This window comes from Saimiri boliviensis, chromosome 1 (assembly GCF_048565385.1).
Source record: "Saimiri boliviensis isolate mSaiBol1 chromosome 1, mSaiBol1.pri, whole genome shotgun sequence".
NCBI lineage: Eukaryota > Metazoa > Chordata > Mammalia > Primates > Cebidae > Saimiri > Saimiri boliviensis.
The window spans coordinates 121,142,305-121,166,354 of NC_133449.1; positions in this window are offsets into that span (position 1 = coordinate 121,142,305).

Below are 24,050 nucleotides of genomic sequence, written 5' to 3' on the forward strand. Positions count from 1 at the left end.
TTTGGTATTGGGAAAGGAAAAAGACCAGGGGTTGGGCAGGTCAGGCTGGAGTGGGAACTGAAAGAGGGGAGGTGCAGAAAATAATAACAATAATGATATTATGAATATATCATGATGTCGTAATCATAGTGATAATGAATCACAGTCATAATAGTATAAATGCTTATGTTTCATTGAGCACCTACTATGTGCCAGGCACTGTACTGGGCTCCTTATATCTGTTACTTAATTATACCAGCACAAGATCCTATGTCACAGATAGGAATATAGGGTACATTTTACAGACAGGTAAAAGGGGACTTGGAGATGTGAAGTGACTTGGCTGCGATCTCACAAGTAACATTATAGAAATCTTTGAAGTTATCTCAATAATTTAGCCTCTGATGATGCCCCTAACCTCACCACGTATGGCACTTCCATAATTTAAGGTTCAAAAAGAGCCTTAGATGATATTATTGTTGTTGTTATTATTATTATTTTCCACATTTCTTCTTTCAATTTCACCCCTCCTAAACCTCAGATTTCCTACCTATCAAGCAGGGTAAGTAATAATGCCTTTCTTATGTGATTTTTGCAATCGCTGAACAAAGCGAGTTGGTAAAGGACTTAGCAGAGTGGCTGCATGTAACGGCACTCCATAAATATTATTTACACTTTTTAGTATATTATTAAAGCTATAACATAAACCTTCTTTAGTGCTATTAAGTATCCTTGCATAGCACAATTTTATCGTTTTTCATTACGCAAGAAAATATGCTTACTTATAAAACTAGAGATAAACAAAATGATAAACAATAAACCATCCATAATCTCCTTGATGAAGAAATAACTACCGTTAATTTTTTTGAGACACAGTTGCACTCTGTGGACCACGCTAGAGGTACAGTGATGCCATCATGGCTCACTTCAGCCTTGACATTCTGGGCTCCAGCCATCCTCCCACCTCAGCCCCCTGAGTAGCTGGGACTACAGGTGCATGTCACTAGTCCAGGCTAATCTTTAATTTTTCTAAACAGAGATGGAGGTCTCACTATGTTGCCCAGGCTGGTCTTGAACTCCTGGACTCAAGCAATCTTCCCACCTTGGCCTTCCAAAGTGCTGCAATTACAGGCATAAGCCACCATGCCCAGCCATGACTATTAAATTTTAATATGTATATTTCCAACCTTATTATATGTTTATATATATTATATGTTTAATATGTATATTTCCAACCTTATTATGTTTATATATAATATGTTTAATATGTATATTTCCAACCTTATTATATGTTTATATACAAAACATATATTATATGTTTATATATATATGCACACATATATATATCACAATATGTAAAGTTTTCTACATAAAATAGTTATTAAATGTATATATAATACATCTGAGCCCATGTAGCCCTTGTTATTATATTATCTGCTTTTTTTGTCTTAAAAGTATATTGTGAATATTATCTCATGCAATTATAGGATTTTCTGCACACGAAAAATTCCAACTACTAAATTACAGTCCACGGACTAGATAGAATTAACATAAAATACTCAGTCAACTCCCTGTTGCGGACCTCTAGGCTGGTCCTAATATTTTACTTTGTAAACAGTGTTGCAGTGAACAGCTCTGTAACCAATCTTTGGGTTACAAATCTGGTTAGAATAAATCCCTTGAACGGGAGTTTCTGCATCAAAGCATTAGCAGATCTTTAAGGCTCTCAGCAAAGAAGCTCCTGGATGTGGTATGACACTGTAAGGCGATGATATTGGTGCATGAATGCAGGGCTTCCTCTGGAGCTCTGCAGCAAATTTTTAATCCCAGCCTAGTTACTGTATTATGCATTGTGCTTCTGGGCCACTCACCCTCATGGTCAGCTGAAGAGTCATCAGCAAATGCCTGCTCCCTTTTGTGTGTGTGTGTTAGTCTATGGATAGCGGAGGGCATACTTGAAAGAAATAAATGATTAGGATCGACAATGGAAAGGTAAACAGAATCATAATTCATGAGATTCCCCATTGTTCTATTCTGACTTGCATTCTATAGTCATAAAGCAGGCATAATCAGCTACTGAATTCAACAGATCCTTATTGAACACCTACTCTGTCTAAGGCTCGGGAGAGAGGTGTGAAAAAGTAATACTGAATATTTGTACAGCGTTCACACTTGACAAAGTGCTTTCAGATGACTTAGAGGAGAAGAAAAAAAAAAAAAAAAAAAGAAGAACCTGAGCCAGGACTCAGGAGACCTGAGTTCTAGAACTGCCTCTGCCATTTAACTGAAGTATGACCTAAGGCTGATCTCTCTGCTTCTTGTCGTAATACCAGGCAAAGAATTCATGCTTGTTCTGTCTTTTGGGGGTTGAGTGATGCTCACCCGAGGTGCTATAAATGCTCCACAGATTTCCAGATTTCCAGAAACTTCAAAATGGACAGTGGTATTTAAAACATTTTTTAGTTAGGCCTAACCTGAAAAAGACTTCTGCGATCATTTAGGGCAGTGACTTCTCTTGCTGTGTTCTGGGGAGCACATGGTTTCTGTGGGGACCAAGGGGTGAAGGTTGAACAGGCGGAGAGTGGCTCTCTGCTGCCCACCCAAACCTGGCTCCAGAACCAGGCCGTTTATGTGCAGCTCAGAGAAAGTTCCCTCAACCCCTCTGAAGTCCCATCAGTTTTCCCATCTGTACTATGGACACGGGGCTGTTGTGAAGCTTAATGAAGTTGATAAGTGTATAGCGGTCTGAAACGTGGTAGGCATGTAGCTAATATTGCTGTTATTTTGTGGTCTACTTTGGAGTTTTTTTTTTCTTAGTGTCAGGTTTCACCTTTATTTTACAGATGGAAAATTTACAGCCCAGAAAAGCCACTGTTCAAAGGCACACTGAGAATCTAGCAAAAGCAAACACACGCATGCATGCATGCACCCAGGCGTCCTCCTCCTCCTTCTTCTCCTCCTCCTCCTCCTCCTCCTCCTCCTCCTCCTCCTCCTCGTCATCATCACTGTACTCCTCTACAAGCTGCAGCACCCGTCACCAGCCCCTGGTGGCTACTCACTCACCTGCTGGTAAATAACAGAGGACACGTGTGTTGACTGGTTTGTGTGCTATTTCTGGGGCTTATGAGTGGCCTCTGAAAACCTCACCATCCATGCACTGAACAGCAAAGCTCTTGTAATTGAGAAACCAATATCCTCTCTGATAGCACTCATGTTTCCAAATGCCCAACAGTTGAGATCTGGTGACAAGAACTTGGAATTCCTCAAATCATGTTATTCTTAAAGTACTTTGAACATTCTTCGTACTCTTTTCTTTAGTATTATTATATATATCTAAAAATGTTGATGGATATATAAGAAATAGTAAGTTGAATAGTATTTACAGAGAGCTTTACAAAAATTTTATTAAAAAATATTTGCTTCTAGCAAATATTCAAATCCTGGAAAGAGCCAGTGAACATTACTGGGTAATATTAGAATAATGTGACATTCAGTTCTCCTAGCAAGGTTGAAAACACTACACAGATTCAAGAAGTTGCCACAGAACTTACTTTGCTTCCAACTGCGTAATTTCTTGGAACTCCACCCACAGGACTTGAATAAAGTATACTATACATATAAATACATTCATATTTTCTTTTCTTTGCAAGAATGGCTCACATTAGCAGCCTACAGGACCACAAACACACAACGGCAAGTGAGCCTGAGAAGGCGATGACTGATTCGCTCCTGTGTACTCTGGTCCCAGTTCCTGGAAACATCTTCAGCTTGGGCTTCATGTGTCAGTGTTCCCTGCTCTGGCTTTCTGCTTGACATCACTAGATTCCTTCCAACAAGTAATGCCTGCATATTGATTGCTAAGCTCTCATTCTCACGGGAGAATTAGAATACTTTTTCTCATTTTCTCAGTTCCTTGACTCATTATCCTCAGGAGTTGAAAAAACATAAATTTCCCAAGAAATGCTGGAAAGGAATTCCCACAGGGAAGCACTGCTTGGTACCACTGCCTCAGCCCCACTCGGCAGGGCTGGAAAAATTCCTTTTGTGTTGCTGTGTCATGCGTTGCTGGGGGTTTCAAGTGAAGGATGAATGAAGGTGTGCGTGCCAGGCCAGGGACCTGGTTCTAGTGCTGAGTCTGCCATGAACTCACCTGTGGCTTGTGGGACCAGTCATAAAACCAGAGGAGGATGTACATACAGAAGAGGTGTACAATCGTTTCAAGGCTGGGGAAAGCGTTCCAAAGGGACCTACTCCAGCTGATCTCAGGATGGCAAATGGCCAGTGTAATTAGAGCTCTTTACCCCTCACCCTAACAGACAGTGTTCTAGACCCCTGCCCTCAGCCCCTGGATGCCATCTCCTATGTACATGCACTTCCAAGCTAATGGGAGTCCCTGTTGTAAGGTGTTAGTTCACTTCAGTTTAATATCTGCAAAGGGTAGAATCATTTCTTTGGTGACGTAGGTAAATATTTCCAATAGGTGTGTATGTCTTTTCTTTGCTTCCTTCTTCCTCCCTTTCTCCCCCTCTCCCTCCTTCCTTTCCCTTCCCTTTTCTCTCCTCCCTTCCTCTCTCTTCCTTTCCTTTCCTTTCACTTCCCTTCCCTTCCCCTTTCCTTCCCTCCCTCCTTCCCTCCCTCCTTCCTTCCTTCCTTCATTCCTTCTTTCAGTGTCTGTTTCATTACCTCTCCTGTAAGTCATAACCCCTGCTCTGAAGGTATTTTCTGACTACTTGGAAAAACAAAACACAAACAAACCTGAAAGATAGGAAGGAGACTAAAGAAAACGGAGATTCTAGACCATGTGTTTGGTACAACCACAGTTACTATAAGTGTTTGGAGAGGAAGGAGCTGGCTGGGAGCTAGAGTAGCCCAGGAAGGCTTCTGGGAGGAGGTAGTAGTGGGGTAGGGATTGCAGGATATGTAGAATTTGAAAAGATATCAGAGTAAACAGGAGGCATCCCATGGAAAGGAGCAGCCTGGCAAAAGGGAGAGGAAAAGACTGACTGCATTTAAGAGAAGGGCACACCTGGGAGAAGAAGAGAGTCAGGTCAGGGTGGACCAAAGAAACCAGATGTTATAAATAACATCCCAAGGATAGTAATGGATTGGATTGTTTGTTGATTTACTATTTTTTCTAGAATTTTTAAACTTTAAAATTAACACATAGGAGAAAATTTGAATAATTCAGAAGGGTATAGAGTGAGAAATAAAAGTTTTTCCACTTTCCTCTCAGACTCCCAGTCCTAACCAGTGATCTCTTTGAGCATTACACAAGCACACGTGATAAATGAATAGTCATTTTCCTTTTAAGCAAACAGAGTCACACCAAACATACTCTGTTGCTACATGCTCTTTTAAAATAAGAAACACAATTTTAACATGTAGATCTTTTTTTTTTCTGTTTCCACAGATCACTCCTTGCCCTTATATTTAACTATTCCATGACATTTTATTACACTGACACACCAGAAAATGTTTACCTGCCCTTTATGAAAAATCCAGTGACATTGCTTCTAATTTTTTTATTGTTAAGAGCACTGCAATTACTTCCCTTTGTCAAGTATATCCGTAGGATAAATTCCTGTGAGTGGAGTGGTTGAGTCACATGAGATGCACCTTTAAAATTTTGATGGCCACTGTCAAATGACCCTCCAAAGAGATTGTACCAGCCAGATGTTTGCTTCCATTTACAGTATGGGAAAATGTTTCTTGCCATCTATAGAAGGCACACTGGTCAAGAGGTGGGGCTGGGTGTCAGCCTGAAATACATCATTTCCCCTTAATCTCATTGCTGCAGGACCTTAGGAAATGTACTTAACCAACCTCTTCAGATCTCCGTTTGTTCATTTTAAAATGAGGATAAAAGTAGTATTTATATCATAAGGTCAGTTTAAGTGTTCAGTGAGATGATGACACACATAAACACTGAATTTGTGCCTTACACACAGTTAGAACTGAACAAATGCAACCTTCTTTTTATGTATGTATGTATGTATGTATGTATTTACTTTTTATTTCCGTAGGCTTTTGGAAAACACGTGGTGTTTGGTTACATGAGTAAGTTCTTCAGTGGTGATTTGTGAGATTTTGCTGTACCCATCACCTGAGCAGAATGCACTGAACCCAGTTTGTAGCCTTTTATCCCTCACCTCCTTCCCACTCTTCCCCGCCTCCCCCGGTTCCCAATGTCCATTGTATCATCTTTATGCCTTTGTATCCTCCTAGCTTAGCTCCCACTTATGAGAACATACGATGTTTGCTTTTCCATTGCTGAGTTACTTCATTTAGAATAATGATCTCCAATCTCATCCAGATTACTGTGAATGCCATTAATTCATTTCTTTTCACAGTTGAGTAGTATTCCTGTGTGTGCGTGTGTGTGTGTGTGTGTGTGTGTGTGTGGGTGTGTATGTGTGTGTGTGTGTGTATCTCAGTTTCTTTATCCACTCATTAATTGATGGGCATTTGGGTTGGTTCTATATTTTTGCAATTGTGAACTGTGCTGCCGTAAACATGCATGTACAAGTATCTTTTTCGTATAATGACTTTTTTTCCTCTAAGCAACCTTAGATAGCAGACTCTGTGTTGATGCCCTGATCTTATATCCTTTTAACTTTTATCATTTCAGGGCATGCTGTCCAATGTCCAGCTCCCACTGTCAGCACCTGCGGGTCGTTGTCTTGAGTTTTGCTGGCTGCCCAGGGTTCACTGCAGCCCAGAGGACTGGGGAGTTAATAAGCAGCCCTCCCCCAGCAGCCTTTGATGAGTGTGTGATGGGAGCCGGTGTGTAAGTACCTCAGCTCTCTCTCCCTCAGCTGCCACAACTCTGAGTGCTCCCCTCACCATCCCAGTTCCTCTGTGGAATTAAGCTCTTGTGACAAGGGTAACTCAATTAGTTTCTTCCCTTCCCTTCCCTCTCTTTCACCCCATTCCTCTCCTGGCATTTCCTGGGATTCCTCTTAAATCAACTACTTCTACTAAAACATCTCAGGGTCTGCTTCTGGAGGTTCCAAATTAGACCAAATTTTGACACTTTGCCCATCTGCTTTAAAAAGAGAGTGCTTTAACTTTCATTTCTTTCATTGTAAGATTGGACTTCTTTTCCTATGTCACTGGCCAAATGTGTGGCTTTTCTCTGCTATCTGCCTGTTCCTGTACTTTGCTCATTTATCTATTGGGCTGTTTGTCTTTTCCTTATTGATTTGTAAGAGCTCTTTGTAAATAGTAAAAAATTAGCCCTTTGTCTATTATGTGAGGCTGTTTCCCACATTGCTGCTTGGCTTCTGACTTCGTTTAGGATGTTCTCTGTCTCTCTCTCTCTTTATTTTCGGCCATACAGAAGTTTAAAATTTTAATGTAATCAAAGAGAAGATCAGGTTTAAAATCGCTGGTGCTTTCCATTTATTTTCTGCTTGGCTTTAGTTCTTCCCATAAATGATAGTTGGAACTCTAAGATGAGAAGGAGTCCTGTCAGAGAGCTCTTCTGCATACAGACAACTTTATATATATACAGCTATAAATTACATGTGAAATCACACACATACACACAGTGAAGTTCACTGCTAATCTCTCTTCCCTGGGAATTATCCATGTGCAACTGCAGATATTCTCTTTTCTGTGTGCATTTCTTTCTTGTTTCATAAACCGAGGTTTGCAGCATCAGCATGCTTTTGTGTTACAGCTCGGTCTGGATGGAAGAAGTCCACCCGTGTTTAACACCAGTTGCAGAGAATTCTCAATTCTTCTGTGCGCAACTGCTCAGCATTAAGTATTGAGAATAATCAACTGCATATTTAAAGTTGTATCCATATCCATCTCTCTTCTTTAGATCCTAAGAGTTAAGGTTTTTTTTTCCCTCTCCCTTTGTTGCATCCTACAGAAGGCCTGCAGCCCTGGCATGGGCGCTTGGTTGAGGCTGTACAACCAGACCTGCCTTTTCCTGGCTTAGCTGTGTCTGGAAGTTAGCCTAAGCTGCAGGGGCGGGTGGGAAGAGGGTTTCACCACACTCAGGCTGTGGGTGGAACTAGCAGCTTCAGCTGGAAAGCTCTGTGGTGGTTCAGGGCATGGAGTCTTGGGCTCTCTCTCCACTCCATTATCAAGTGTCCTCCTTGACTGCAGACATTTGCATGGGTGTTGGGTAGAAGGAGGTCGCTCTTTGACCATTTCATGTCCACTGCAGTGTAGGTAACATTAGCACATGCGGTAAGTGAAGACGCTAAACTTGCTTTTTCCCACAGCTTCTCTAGTTCTCCAAATGCAACCAAGGAATAGAAAGGCATTTCTTTCTGTTACTTGACAATATCTAGCTTATTCCCATCTCGGCATATCTACTTGCCTTCCCCCACTCAATTATTTTAGTCTTTACTCAAATGTTCCTTCTCAGAGTGGCAATTCCTGCCAACCCCATATAGAGAAACCACCTCTCCCACCAACCATGCACTGTCATTTTACTACTTTATTATTAATTTTTTGCAAAGCATTGATTTCTTCTGGGAATACTGTGATGTATTTGAGTGCTTGTTTATTGTAACTTGCCTCCTGGAATGTCCTCTCAGTGAAGGTAGAGGCTTTATTCCAGATGATAGCACCTGACAGACACACAACGGGTGCTGCGAATGATTCTAAACAGGATTCTTTCTCAGAAATGGAGGGATCTAGGACGGACAGGGGAATCAGTGCTGACTCTTCAACTGGAAATGGCCTAGGACCTTCTCCCTGTCTTCCTGGCACAATGCCCACAGAACAGACACCTCTCATTCTCCAAAGAGGACTGAGGACCCAGCTTAGACTTCATCCAGGGTGACACTTATGTTTACAATTCCTAAAGGGAAATGACTAACCCTGTGATGTCAAACAGAACTAGAAGGCTGCTCTAGGAGGTGGAGCTAAAAGAAAAACACTGAGTTGCTAGAAAGGAAGGAAGTCATTCCAGAAGAGACAGGAGCCTAAGAAGGCACTGTTTGGGAGAGAAGGAGATTCCATAATACAGACCACCCAATGCCCAAGAAGAAAGAATGAACAGCCTTTCAGACACCTGCAAAAGTTTCCAGCGCCTAGGCCAGTTGACATATGACCAGGATAGGACATGTACAACTTCATGGGAAGAGTCACCTGGGTATAAGCTATTACTTTTCAAGGCAGCATAGAGGAAGAAAGTGCATTGTGTTATTCTCACTCTCTTCCCTCAATGACTTTCCCTCTGAATTTCTCTTTCCTCTGTCTTTCTGTCTCCATGCCTGTCTTTCTGACTTATGCTTGCCCCTGAGCTCTCAACTTTATGCTCTCTGTGTGTTTTCTGATGTCTGCCCCTCCTTCCTTCTGAGATCCTTTTCTGATGGATGTGTGAATGGATGGTTTTGCATGCAAGCTCATCAGCAATCACTTAAGTGGATTCCATAAAACCTTTCTGAAACCAAATCAAATGAAAGTCAACCCATAAACTGGGTAAAACAAAAGGCCTCTTTGGACTTGAAAAGGTTAGAGAAGACTGCAGGGGCTGCACACACTGTTCGATCGTGTTCGAAGCTGGGGTTTTAATTTAGTTTTCCTATCTACCCTGTTGAAGTTCCTCACTGCTCAACTGCTAATGCATTTCCAACTGAAATTTTGTAAATTATATTGGGAAACATTCTCAGCTAGAGTAGGTTGTGCAAGCTCTCATAATGGCTTCCTGCTGCTGCATCTGGCAATATGGGGCTCTTTGGGAGCAATGTGTGTGTGGACGCACGTCTTTAAGAACTCTTTCCACTTTATCCCTCTTGGCCGGAGGCTCTGCGCGCGTGGTGCCTGACTGTGAGCAGATCTTGAATTTCCATCAGCCCTAAAAGCTGGATCTTGGCACTTCTCCTTTTCCATCTTGACATGATACCCTCTCAACCTTTTCTTGTTCGTCTTTAATAAAATCGCTCCCCCGACGAGTTTATGGCCTCTTCTAAAGTGTAGCCCTGCCTATACCATGCCTCTGTACCAAACCCTCCCAAGGTGCTCTGCTGCCTACAAAGTAACATCCTGGAGGTTTGGTTTAGTTTTTAGCAAGCCATTTAGTAACCCCAAATTTTGACCCCCATCTATTTTCCTAACAATGTAAGCCATTCCTCCTCTTCATGGATAAAACACATCTCATCACTTCCACCTCTCTCTCCTTTCATCCTAGACAAAGGCCCCACTTCTCACCTGGACAAGAGTGCAGCCTCCTGCATGGCTTCTGCACCTACTCTCTGCCCCTTCCCCCAACACACACGCAACTTACTTTGAGAAGGGGAATCCATGCACAGGGCCGCAGAATGCCTAAGAGGAAGGAGTGAACAGCCTTGTAGACCCCCCTCCACCCAAATCTCATCTTGAATTGTAGCTCCCACAATTCCCATGTGTCTAGGAGGGACTGGGTGGGAGGTAATTGAATCATGGGGGAGGCCTTTCCCATGGTGTTAGCATGATAGTCTCATGAGATCTGCTGGCTTTATAAAGGGGAGTTTCCCTACACCAGTTCTCTCTTGTCTGCCACCATGTAAAACACACCTTTTGCCTTCCGCCATGATTGTGAGGCCTTCCCAGCCACGATGGAACTGTGAGTCCATTAAACCTCTTTGTGTTTATAAATTACCCAATCTCCAGTATGTTTTTTTATCAGAGCATGGAAACAAACTAATACAATCCCCTTCCTGTGATTTGCCAGACTCTTCATAATTGTTCTCTAAACTGTTTTCCTCAAACACACCAAGCTCATTCCTCCCACCTATCCAGGGTCTTATTCGCTTCTCCCTCTACCCGGAACGCTCTTTCCTTAGACAATATGAGAATGACTACGTTAATGCATTTGCTCTCTGCTCAGATGTCTTCTCAAGAGGCCTCCCTGTCACCTGACTTATGGTGTAAAAGTATGTATTTATTGTTTTCCCTCCCTATGTGGGAGAAAGTGCCCACCCAGATCCATCCTTCCCTTCTCCCTGTTAGTAATAAGACCCCCAAGATTTATCTGACAGCCACCCAGCTAAAGACATTTCCCAGCTTCCCTTGCAGCTAAATGTGACCATGTGATTAAGATCAGCTCAATGGGATGTGAGCAGAATTGCTTTGTGTGCAACCCTCAGGTCAGGCCCTTGAAGGATACAGCCTGCACTACACTGTCCTCTTTTCAGCTTTGATCATGTGGTTGACAGAATGCTGGGAGCTGGCAGAGCAGGGTGCAAGAAACCTGAGCTCCTGGATGACTTGTGGAGCAAAGCCACCTGCTCAAAGTGAGCGCTCAGTGAGAGAAAAATAAACCTGTCTTGCTAAAGCATCATTATTTATTTTCTGTGAATGCACCTGATAGCTAATGTAGGAACTAAAACGCACCCATGAACTGTCATGTCCAGCACTTAGACCAGTGACTGGGAGTCACAGGCACTTAGTCTCCATTTCTCCTGCTGTAAAATGAAAGTGTAGTAGCTGCTCAATTCCATCAGGAAGAGACAAAGGTGCTCAGAGGTGGGGTTACATGGGAAGGAGCACTGCCCTTGGGAAGAAGGGCTGCCCCCATGTGACCAGGACTCAGACACTTCACCCTCTTCCACCAGAGCTCTGCATGCCAGTGGGTTACTTGCTGGAGGGAGCTTCCTTCCAGCTGTTGCCCATCCCACAGTCTTGGCCTCTACACAGAGTAATGGTGGATGAGTGTCCTGACTGCAAGAGAAAAGCTAGGCTTACTTGACCAGAAGAAAGGGATTAGGTGGAATACATTCTCTTTTGTGCAGCCACAGACAATTTCTCCAGGTCTGATTGGCAAAAACAATCAAGCTTGTAAACTGGTAGAGGAAATACATAGAATACATTTTTTTTTTTTTTAAGATAGAGTCTCGCTCTGTTGCCCAGGCTGGAGTGCAGTGGTATGATCTAGGCTCACTGCAACCTCCGCCTCCCTGGTTCAAGTGATCCTTCTGCCTCAACCTTACAAGTGTCTGAGATTACAGACATGTGCTACCACACTCAGCTAATTTTTGTATTTGTAGTAGAGACAGGGTTTCTCCATGTTGGCCAGGCTGGTCTCAAACTCCTGACCTCAAGTGATCCACCTACCTTGGCCTCCCAAAGTGCTAGAATTATAGGTGTGAGCCACTGTGTCCAGCAGAAAACACATTCTTAGAGAGAACTCCAGGCTTCCAATGGGAGAAAACCCCAGAACCCATGAGAGCCACATCCTGACCTCTGAGTGGTCAGCATCATCCGCATCTGAGTGAGAAGGAGGATTTTACTTATTTACCCATTTGATTATCATTGATTTAGGAGACTCAGCTGCTCAGAGAGCAGGCATGCAACTTTTTAGTTCTACTCAGTCATTCATCAAGCAAATATTATGTACTTACTGTATACCCCGCATGTGCCAAGTACTCCAAAAGTCAAGAAAAGGAGAAAGGAAAGGGCTCTTATTGGAAGCACATCAGATTCCAGGTATTATACTGCCTTTGCATGTATTTTATTATTTTGTCCTCAGAGCACCCTTACGAGTACATGGTATTCTTAAAGATGATAAAGTAGAAGCTCAGAGAGGTTAAGCAACATGTTCCAGGTCACACAGCCAGGAAGAGACAGAACAGGGACAGGGTCCTGGACTAGCTGGTCCCAAAGACCACCCACTTTCCACAGCAAATTCATACTCCCTCAGAATTCTTAGTCATTTGTTAATACCAACAGTAATAATTGGGCATCTCCTTAAACAGTTTTTATTGGAGTATAATATACTCCACGTATCATATCAAGAACACATATCAAACCAGGAGCAGTGACTCATGCCTGTAATCCCAGTACTGTGGGATGCTGAGATGGGTGGATTGCTTGAGCTCAAGAGTTTGAGACCAGCCTGGGAAACATGGCAAAACCCTGTCTTCACAAAAAATACAAAACTTAACCAAGCATAGAGGAGCATGCCTGTAGTCTCAACTACTCGGGAGGATGATATGGAGAATCATCAGAGCCCAAGAGTTTGAAGCTACAGCGAGCTGTGATTGTGCTACTGCACTCCAGCCTGGGTGACAGGGTCAGACTCTATCTCAAAAAGCAACAAAACAAAAACACATATCATTAGGGTGCAGCTCAATGAATTTTCATAAAATGAGCACACTCATGCAACCCTTGTAACTGTTTCATGTAATGATCCAGAAACAGATCATCAAAGCACCCACCAAGCCACACTTGCCACTTTTGAATTACTACTTCAACCCTTCAGAGGAGTCACTCTCCTGACTTCTAACAGATCAGATTAGTTTTGAGCTTGGTAGCAGTGGAATCACACAAGATGTCCTCCTCCACACTTGGCTTCTTTCCCTCAGCATGCAGCTTGTGCACTCCATCCAGGTGGCTGTGTATGGTTGCATTTCTTTCTTTCTTTCTTTCTTTCTTTCTTTTTTTTTTTTTTTTTTTGGCAGAGTTTTGCTCTTGTTACCCAGGCTGGAGTGCAGGAGTGCAATGGCGCAATCTCGGCTCACCGCAACCTCCGCCTCCTGGGTTCAGGCAATTCTCCTGCCTCAGCCTCCTGAGTAGCTGGGATTACAGGCATGCGCCACCATGCCCAGCTAATTTTTTGTATTTTTAGTAGAGACGGGGTTTCACCGTGTTGACCAGGATGGTCTCGATCTCTTGACCTCATGATCCACCCGCCTCGGCCTCCCAAAGTGCTGGATTACAGGCATGAGCCACCGTGCCCGGCCTTATGGTTGCATTTCTTCACCCTCATGGCTGCATAGGATCCCATAGTGTGGATCACAGACTATTTATCTGTTTACTGTTGATGGGCATAGTGACATTCCAGTTTTGTGCTATTATAAATGGTGCTCCTGTGAGCATGAACATTCCAGCACGTGTTGTTCAGTAGACACGTGGATACATTCTTGTTGGGTGCACAGTGAGGAGGGATGTGTTAAGTGTCTTGCAAATAATCTCTCACTAACCCTATGAGCTGGGATAGTTATAATTTTACAGATGAGAGAGTTGAGTTTAGTGATATTCCCAGATAGAAAGTAGCAGACCCCATAAAAATCCAGGTCTTTGACTCCAGAGCCTGAACCCTTAACCATTATGTTTTGCTACAACCTGCTGTGTCTCAATTCTTCAACCATAAGCTTGCAAAGTCCCAAACATGCAAAGGAGACTGACTTCCAGAGAGGTGTCTAACAGCACAGACAGACAGCTGGATTGCTTGGGTCTAAATCCCAGCTTCACCACTCACCAATTGTTTGGCTATGGACAAGCTGTTTTACCTCTCTGTGCCTCAGTTTCCTCATCTGTAAATTGAGACTATTGTGAATATTAAATATGTCAATGCATTTAAAATACCTAAAATAGCATGCCCAGCATGGGTGAAACACATAGTAAATATTGCCTATTAGGACACTGTGAGGTAAGTAACATATGGTTATGAACAAAGCAAAATCACCCTAAAAGTAGGTTTAACATTGGTGGCTCACACCAGATCATTACAGTTGGAAAGGAGCTCTGTGATCTCCAAATCCAAATCCCTGCCTTTACAGAGGGGAAAGCTGAGGCAAAGGAAGGAGAAGTCTTACTCCAGGCCACCCAGCCAGTTAATGGTAGGGTGGAGGCTCACAGACGGCTGACGGGGCTCTTTCATGACAGCCCACGGTGCTGTGGACAAGGAAGACCATCAGATTTGTTCCTTTTGCCCCCTTAAAAAACTTTGAAACCAAGAGCAGAACTTTCTGGCTCTCATTTCACCCTACATCCTCATCTTGGTCTTTCCATTGTCCAGAGATGCTTTCCAGGTAGGGTGACCAACTTGTTCTAGTTTCCCTTGGACATTCCAAGTTTAAACACTGAAAGTCTCACTTCAGTCCCGCGGAAACCAGGAGCATTGGTCCCACCTCCTAGCCAGCCTACTCCTTGGCTGTTGTCCTGAGAGTTAATCATTCCTGGAGCCTGAGTGGTTTGCTTCGATGTCTCCCTGCTGCTGGAGAGCAAGAATCCAGGCAGCCAAGACTTGAATCGAAGCAGTTATTTTCCCAATAACAGACATGAGATACCCTTTCAAATAGGAGTGAATAGAAAATGCAATCAATTTTCAAAACTGTGGAGATGGACTTATGCATGTCTGACATTTTCATGGCATTCTGCAGCTTATCACTAGCTGATGCATGTTATCTCAGTTGCTGCTTACTCCAACCGATGAGATTGTTCCTACGTGTTCATGCACACATGTGCGCAGGCATGCACACGCACTCAGGTACCTATTTTGTTCATCTATACACTATCTGTCTTATTCATCACTTCCCCCTTTGAGCTACACATAAAGGGTGCTCAGCAAATATTTGTCAAATGACTGAAGACATTTATGTTTGGTGTCTTCAAGACTATGTCATGACCCACTGGAAGAGCAGCAGAATGGGAACAGAGGAATCTGGCTTTGAGTCTCAAATCTATGGATTTTAAAGGAGCTCAGACACAGATGGAAACGGGAGCCAGTAGGTAATATTTTTAGTATCCATGAAACAGGGGGATTAGACCATAGAGACTGGGGATGCCCTATTCTATCTAAAGGGGGCAGCCTCTACTCACTTCCAATATTTGCTGCCAAATAACACATGATTTTTGTGTCTGTAGCGGGGAGTTTGGGGAGTGGAGTTCTGTTTTGCTGGCTTTTAAACGTTGGAAGAGAATAAAATACAAAAGCAGGCAAAAAAAAAAAAAAATAGCATGTGCCAAATCAAACAGAACTGAGGCCTCTCTGTTGGCTTCTCAGGGCCTTGAGCTCGCAACCTCTGACTTACAAGCTAGGGAAGCTTCGACACATCACCTAGTCTCTCCAAGCCTCAGTTTCCTCAGCTATAAAATGAGGAGGCATATTCCTTGCCCTGCTTTTCTCTCTGCAGGGCTTCGAGGTCTTTATGTGAAAGCACACATAAGATATTATTACTCATTGCCACCCGAGGTGGCCACTACTTTTAGCATTCTGTCGGAAGTGATACACTTATTGGTGTATGCACATTTTGTAAATATGTTGCAAAGTTGTAATGCTTCTCCCACACTGTCAGCTTGCAGCAGAATTTTTTTTCTCCTTTTCTGCACTTCCATAGATATGTTGAGCTGACAATTTTAGGAAGTAAATTTACCAATGGTTTTGAAAGGAGCTATTTTGCTGAAGTTCAAATTCCTCTAAATTTAAAGCAAATCCATCCAGTCGATGGAATGAAGGGAAACTTGAAATTTTGGTGGAGTCCAGCCCTTGGGTCAGGTGCAGGAGGAGATAGATATTGGCACATATCTCGGACCCTGTCTAGGCTGGGGTGTGATGGGAGAAGCCACTCAAAAGACAGCCAGAGGGAGCAGAGAGGGGCAGAGATTTCCTAAAAGGAGGCTCTCTCCCCAAGCTTCTGCATCCCAAAAGATACATCTGTTTTAGGGCTTTTCTTTTCTTTTTTCTTTTCTTTTTTTTTTCTTCCTTCATTCCTCTCTCTCTCTCTTTATCCTTTCTTTCCCTCCCTCCCTTTCTTTCTCTCTTTCTTTTTCTTTTTTCGCTTCTCTCTCTCTCTCTCTCTCTCTCTCTCTCTCTCTCTCTCTCTCTCTCTGTCTTTCCTTCTTTCTTTTCTTGTCTCACTCTTGTCCCCCAAGCTGGAGTGCTATGGCACAATCCTGGCTCACTGCAACCTCTGCCTCCCAGGTTCAAGCGATTCTCCTGCCTCAGCCTCACAAGTAGCTGGGATTGCAGGGACCTGCCACCACGCCTGGCTAATTTTTATTTTATTTTAATTTTTAGTAGAGGTAAGGTTTCATCATGTTGGCCAGGCTGGTCTTGAATTCCCAACCTCAGGTAATCGGCCCACCTCGGCCTCCCAAAATGCTGGGATTACAGGTGTAAGCCACCACTCCTGGCCTCTTTCCTTTTCTTTCTTTCTTTCTTTTTTTTTTTTTTTTTTTTTTTTTTAGAGACAGTGTTGTTCAGTGGCTCAGGCTGGAGTGCAGTGACACGACCATAGCTCACTACTGCCTCGAACTCCTAGGCTCAAGTGATTGTCCCACCTCAGCCTCCTGAGTAGCTGAAACTACCAGTGTGCACCACTATGCCAGGCTAATTTATCCGTATTTCATTTTTAGAGATGAGGTCTCATTATGTTGCCCAAGCTGGTCTCAAACTCCCGGGTTCAAGCGATGCTCCAGCCTTGCCCTTCCAAAGCACTAGGATTACAGTTGTGAGTGACCGCACCAGGCTTTTAGAGCTTTCCTGGCCCCTATAAACCAGTTCTTATTTATAGATACCTCCAGAGCCCTGTAGCCTTATGATAATTCCCACCTACCTTACTCCCTTTTCTTTAGCTCCATGAGGAGAATTTGTGTTACTGGAGCAAGAGCTCCTTGATGGATCAAGCCTACACTTCTACCTCACCCCATCCTCGCAACAAATCTAGGAGAAAGAAGCCATCAGGATCCTTCTCTGGAAAAGCTGAGTACCTAGGCCAAGGCCAGACAGGGCGTCTGGGGAGCCAGGACGCAGACCCGGGACTGTGGACTCCAGTCTTGGCTGTTCTTCATTTTCTAGGGTCTGGAAAGTTGAAAGACGCTGAGCAGGCAGGATGCATTTGTGCCTTTCCTCTTAGGGCTGAAGAGGGACAGGGAGAACAGAGACTCAAGGAGAGCAGAGGCCTAAGGGCTCCTGGAAGATGCAGGAAGCTGGCACACCCTCCCAGCTTCTGCTTCGGGGGTGTGGTGGGGGTAATTCACATTCAGCAGCCACACGTGTGAGCCGTGCTGGAGGCTCTGGACTGAGGTGGCATTCTGAACTGATGCAGGGAGCCTTTGGTTCGAGCTCCGGATTGCTGCCCCTCACCTTCCACTGATGGGAGCAAAGTGGGCTCTCAAGTCTGCTGAGGGGCTATTGAGAAGAGTGAGGTTGAAATCAGAGAGTGTAACACAGTCACACCGATTCTGAAAGAGGCACAAAACAAAAGGCTCAGGTCCTTAGAATCTTCCTCTTGGGGCTTATTTTAAGGAACAAATCTGAAGACGGAATAAAACATTCTGCATGCAAAAAGATGTTCGAGGTGTGTGCTGTTCTCAGTGTGTCCGGGGTGTGTGCTGCTTTTGGGTCTATAAAATGAGGTCTGTGAGGTAAGGGTGCCTGTCGCAGTCACTCCCTGGAGAAGCAGCATTGCTGGTCCCCACACAGCCCTCCAGCCTCCCCACCCAGGTGCCCAGATCTCCCGCCCCAGCCACACACAAGAAGACAGCCTCGAGCTTCTCAGGCTGGGGGCTTCTGCCTCCTGAGCTGTGCCTGGTGCTGGGCCCACCATGCCCTTCATGAGGCTCTGCCTCCTCCCACCTCAGGCCCCACCTCTGCCTGGCTGACTAGCATCCAGCCCCAGCCACATTTCTGGTCTTTCAATATACCAAGTACTTCCTTTGTTCAGGGCCTTCCTACCTAGTTCTTTTTGCCTGGAACTTAGATATCCCCTACCAAAATACCACAGACTGGGTGGCTCGATTGATAGAAATGTATCTTCTTCCGGTGCTGGAGGCTGGACGTCCAAGAGCAGGGTGTCGGCAGGCTTGGTTTCTGGTGAGGTCTCTGCTCTTGGCTTGCAGACTGCAGCCTTCTTGCTGGGTCCTCCCATGGTCTTCCCTCTGTGAGTGCATGTCCCCCTGGCATCTCCCTACATGTCCAAATTTTCTCTTCTTATGTAAAAATATCAGACACATCAGATTAGAGCACACCCTAACAGCATCCTTTTAACTTAATCACCTCTTTAAAGATCCTGTCTCCAAACACAGTGACATTCTGAGGTTCTGGGGTTAGGGCTTCAACATATGACTATGGGGTGAGGGAGGGACAGAATTCAGCCTGTGGCAGCACCCTTCAGGTCTCTCTTCCAATGCCGTTTTTCCAGGAGTATCACCAGAGGCCTCTGCATGGGGTTGTGCGGGCAGCTCGCTGTGGGCTGAGCCTCTTTTGCTGGTCAAGACCCTTACACTGAGTGGAGCTGCACCCATCCAGGGAAAGGAGAGCCTTTTTCTTTGCCAAAGGCACCATATGCTCATAAAACCATGCATGGGCTCTGTCTGCCCTGGGGGAACCCTGTCTCTAACTCTAATACAGGACCCCCATGAACACCTGGAAACCCAGATTTTCCCCTCCCCATCCTGCCACCTGCACCCTTTCAACTCTCCCCCATCACCCTGTATGTTTTCTGTGGTGCCTGTACAATGCCTGTCCTGGTGGTTCAGGGTTCTGCTCTGTGTCTGACCCTCTTCCCCTCTAGAAAGGATCTGGTCCTATTCAGTGTCACATCCTCCTCTTAGCGCCAATCCTTGCATCTAAGTCAATTCACCAGAGGAAGAAAAATGCTCTGCTCACCCTTCAGAGCTCTTCTTGGCAGAGGCTGGACTCCCCTCTGCCCACATTTGTTCCCAGCTCCAATGCTCTCACCCCAGGAGGAAAGAGCAGTGAGTGGGAGAACCGATGGGGCTGTCCAAGAAATGGGCACTGGGAAGAGTTCACCAGAGGTCAGGTGGCTGCTGGCTGCCCTGAACCCCAGCGGGTGGAAATGCTGAGTGAGATGGAAAAATGTCTTGAGCAGAGGAAGGAGCTGAGTGAGCCTTGGAGACGTATAAGGTGCACTTACAGGAGGAGAGGGAAAGAAAACACAACAGACGTGTGAAAGAGCCCACAGTCTGCGGGAAAATGCCACCGCAGGCAGCCCTGGCCTCAGATGGGTGGGAAATATGCAGGGCCCGGATGACTGGGGCCATGGCTCGGTGAGGTCAGCCCATCATACCTGCCAAGCCAGCGTGTAAATCACTCACATGCATCCCATGTCACAGAAGACATTAATCTCTAAGGAAAATCCCTTCCTGACCCACCAGTTCATCTATTTTGGGGGTGTTGTTTTTGGAATAATTTTGGGCATAGAACTTGCAGGAACATCATTTGGATATTTTTCTTGAGGCCTGGTGAAGAAAGGATTGGCCAGCCAAGTCACTACGAGCCCAGAGGTACCTTTTTGAGATTTCCTTTTCATGGCTTACCGGGCCATTGTAAACCCAAGATAATATTTTTCCTTGCAGGTGAACATATTCGTTTTTTGGGTTGTTGTTAGGTCACACAAAGTCCTAGAAAGTAGCCTTTTGTTAGGGTTGGGAGTTAAAGGCATATAAGTAATGACATTCTTATTAGAGGTTTGATGAATGAAATGCAATAATCAAGTTTCTTTTGTTCTTGCCTATGGGGCCCACAATTGTTAATCTATAACTTGCTATATGGATTCAAACTTATTAATCATTTTAAAGCAAAATTCTATTTAATGACTGAAATAGAAAGCGAGGCTTTGATGAAGTGAAATGTCAGTCTGGCCCCATTTTTCTCCCTGGTTGATGCCAACTGGCAGATTCTTGAACTTCCTTCCCAGTGAGGTTTGGAGGAGCTGAGGTTGTCGAGACAGGGGAAAGCGGGTGGAGCTCATGGGTGAAGTGTCATCTCTGCCCCAGGCATAGGTGTGGACAAAGCCTTTTGGCTCCAGGTGAGTCCTCTGGTGTCTCCACATCTGTGTTAGCAGTGGCTTCCTTGGAAGGCAGGACTCGCTCCATTTATGCCATGGTTTGCTATCAGGATGAGAAAGCTGGGCTGAAAAGGACTCAGTCTTCCTGGACAGAGGTCATCATGAGAATTCCAGTTTTTGGTTTTTTGTTTGTTTGTTTGTTTGTTTCCCCAGATGGAGTCTTGCTCTGTCTCCCAGGCTGGAATGCAGTGGCATGATCTTGGCTCACGGCAACCTCTGCCTCCTGAGTTCAAGCCATTCTCCTACATCAGCTTCCTGAGTAGCCTGGATTACAGGTGCACACCACCACACTCACCAAATTTTTGTATTTTTAGTAGAGATGGGGGGTTGCCATGTTGGCCAGGCTGATCTCAAATTCCTGATCTCAGATGATCTGCCTTCCTCGGCCTCCCGAAGTGCTGGGATTACAGGAGTGAGCTACCACATCCGGCTGAGAATTCTAGTTTCTTACATCTGTAGAGCTCTTTAGGATCTATGAAATATTTTTACAACTGTGTCCCCTGTAACTTCCCAGCATTCTTGAGAGGAAAGCAGGATTGGTTTCTCCTCCCCTTTAAGATAGGTGGTAAATCCAGGAGCAGGGTAGCAAAGTGACTTGACCATCACCAGATTGAGGACTCTAAGCCAGGTCTCTTCGCTTGCAGTCTCGTGCACCTTCCCACCCCACAGTGCGCCAGGCTGGGCCCGTTCCTGGGGTAAGAAAAATGGGCCTGCCTCTCCTTACAATGGGCTTGTGCAAGAAAGTCCTAGTCCTGATGGTTTGCAAGAAGTGGGTGTGGCTTGTTTGATTTCTTACCTGTCTTCACCACTAGAATGTGAGGAGGTGAATGGAGGAAGGAACATTGGTCTGTTTTGTTTACTGCATTTCCCTCGTGTCTGAAAGAGTGCCTGGCATATAGTATGTGCTTAATAAATACTTGATAAATGAATTAGTAGATGAACAAATGAATGAAGCAACCTATCTCAGGACTGAGGTGCCCCCATAGCTAGACACCACCTAATCGTCCCTCTCTGGATCCTCAAGACTTTTCTAGTTCTTTCTTCTTTGAGACGTTCTGTGTGCAGGGACCAAGGATCCCTGCTTAGAGAGCAGAGTCAACATCAGGAAAGCCTGTCCTAGAAGGAGAACCCTCTGCCATGGCCCCATTCCATCTCATACTGCCCATTCTATTTTCAGCACTTAAAAAAAAATGAGCACAGTATTGGTTTGTCTTTTTTTTTTTTTGGAATCAAATCAATCAATGCAATTATGCTGCAAACATTATGTGAGCGCTACGTGGCAGGCCCTGTACTTGGCTCTGCAGGAGCTGCCGGGAACCAGCCGGACCCCTCCCATGTGCAGGAGCTCTGAGAGCACAGAGGGAGGGAGCCATGGCCGCTGCCAGCCCAGCCCCTTCCCCAGAGCTCCAGCTGTCTGTGTTACATAACACACTACCTTCGGTTTACTGGAGAAAAACAACAATGACCATTTATTATTATTGTCTTCACGGCCCTGGGATTGACTGGTGCAAGGAGGTGATTCTTGCTTGGGATTCATTTAATCACAGACAGGCAGTGGCTGGAGTCACCCTGAAGGCCTCTTAGCTTTCACTCCTGGTGGTTTAAGTTGGCTGTTGGGTAGAACCCGTCAGGCTCTCCAAGTGGTCTGGGCTTCCTCACAGCATGGCCAATGGGTTCCAAGAATAAGTATCCCAAGAGAGCCAGGTGGGAGCTGTATCACCTCCTGACATAGGAGGTCACTAAAGTCACCACTGCCTGCTCTATCGGTTGAGGCAATGACAAAGACCCACTCAGGCACAAAGGGAAGGCACACAGATTCCACCTGGTGGAGGAGCAGCGAGGCCTCGCCGTGACAAGAGTCTGCAGGATGAAAGACAATGTGTGGCCATTTAGGCCGGTCCCGTCTGCCATGTCCAGGGGTGGAGGAGGGAACTTCGTTTCTTGATTTTGCTTTTTTCTTCCTTCCTTCCTCCCTGTCTTTATTCATTTCTTCCTCCTCCTCTCCTTTCCTCCCTCCTTCCCTCCTTCCCTCTTCTCTTTTATCCCCTCCTCCCTCTCTCTCCTTTGCTTCTTCCCTCCCTCCTTCCCTCCCTCCTTCCCTCCCTCCTTCCCTCCCTCCTTCCCTCCCTCCCTTCCTCCTTCACTCCTTCTTTCCTTTCTGGCTTTTCTCCTTTCTCCTTTCCTCCCTCCTTCCCTTTCTTCCTCTTTGTTTCTTCCCTTCCTCCCTCCCTCCCTCCTCCCTTCTTTTCTTTCTTTCTTCCTTCTCTCCTTCCTGCCTCCCTCCTCCCGACCTGTCCCTGCCCATGCCAAGGCCAGGCTTGGTGGGACAGGGTTCTTATTCACCCCGTTTCCTGAGATAGCTGCCAGGTCCATGTGGCTGCCAGGTCAGCCCTTGAGGCAGGAACCATGGAGACCTTGGCTCCTCAGCTGTCAAATCAGAGTAAGAGGAACAGCACAGGCCTTGCCTTCCTGATGCCATTGTTGTCACAAATGTAGGGACCAGAAATGGAAGAATAGAGTCTGGCAACCTGGGTGTGAATCCCAGCTCTTCCCATCCTGACTCTGTGCCTTCAGGATAAGAGCAACTCTAATACTGAGTATTTGCCAGGCCCAGTTCCTGGTGAAATCTCTCCATGTGTATTTTCATACTTAAACTTTAGACAACCCAAGGAAGGAAGGGAATAGTGAATATCACGGTGCCCTTTCTTTAGATTAAGAAACAGAGGCTCAGAGAGGCTGGAATACTCATCTCAGGTCACACAGCTAAGTGGCAGAGCCTAGGCCCATCTTACCTGAAGTTTGAGCTGTGTTCTTCCCCCTCCCTACTGACCTACGCACGTGGACACAAGGCTTCCTCATCGAGGACTACTGGGCTTATTCACACCCACCATCCAGGCTGGTTCTGAGAGAGATGGGGGCAAGCCACATGGGGAGAGGTCACAATAGACGTCAGCCTGGACAGCCCCGCTCTGTGCAGAGCAGAACCAAGGTCCCAGAGCCCTCGGAGCAGCCCATGTCCCTGCGTCCCAGCAGCTCCGTGCCACCTGCTCCCTCCCCTCCCCGCCATTCCCTGCAGCTTCAGTGTCTTAGTCCTTTTGGCTTTCCAGAACAGCAGGGCTCGCAGGCTCCTCACTGCCCCCAGCGGGAGAAACGGCCTGGAAGGGCAACAGATGAACGGCCATGCTGAGACAATCGTATTTGCCAAGCCCCTGACCCCCGCGAAGTCCTCACCTTGGTCGGCTCTCAGGCCCGTGTCCTCTGCCAGTCCAAACCTGGCTCCCCTCTTCTTCCCCCTCACCAGGCTACTCCTGACACACTGACCTAACTCTTTGCCAGTCTTCAAACTTTTCAAGAGCTTCTCCTCTCCGGGATTTTACACTTGAACTTTTTGCTTCTCCACCTGGCCCTCCCCAGACATCCTTCACGCGTCTGTCTCTGCTTTTATATCACCTCCTCCATGCAGCCTTCCCTGATCACGCTGCCTAAAGTAGCCACCCTTTTGCCAGCCACTTCTATCTCTTTACCTTGCTTTAC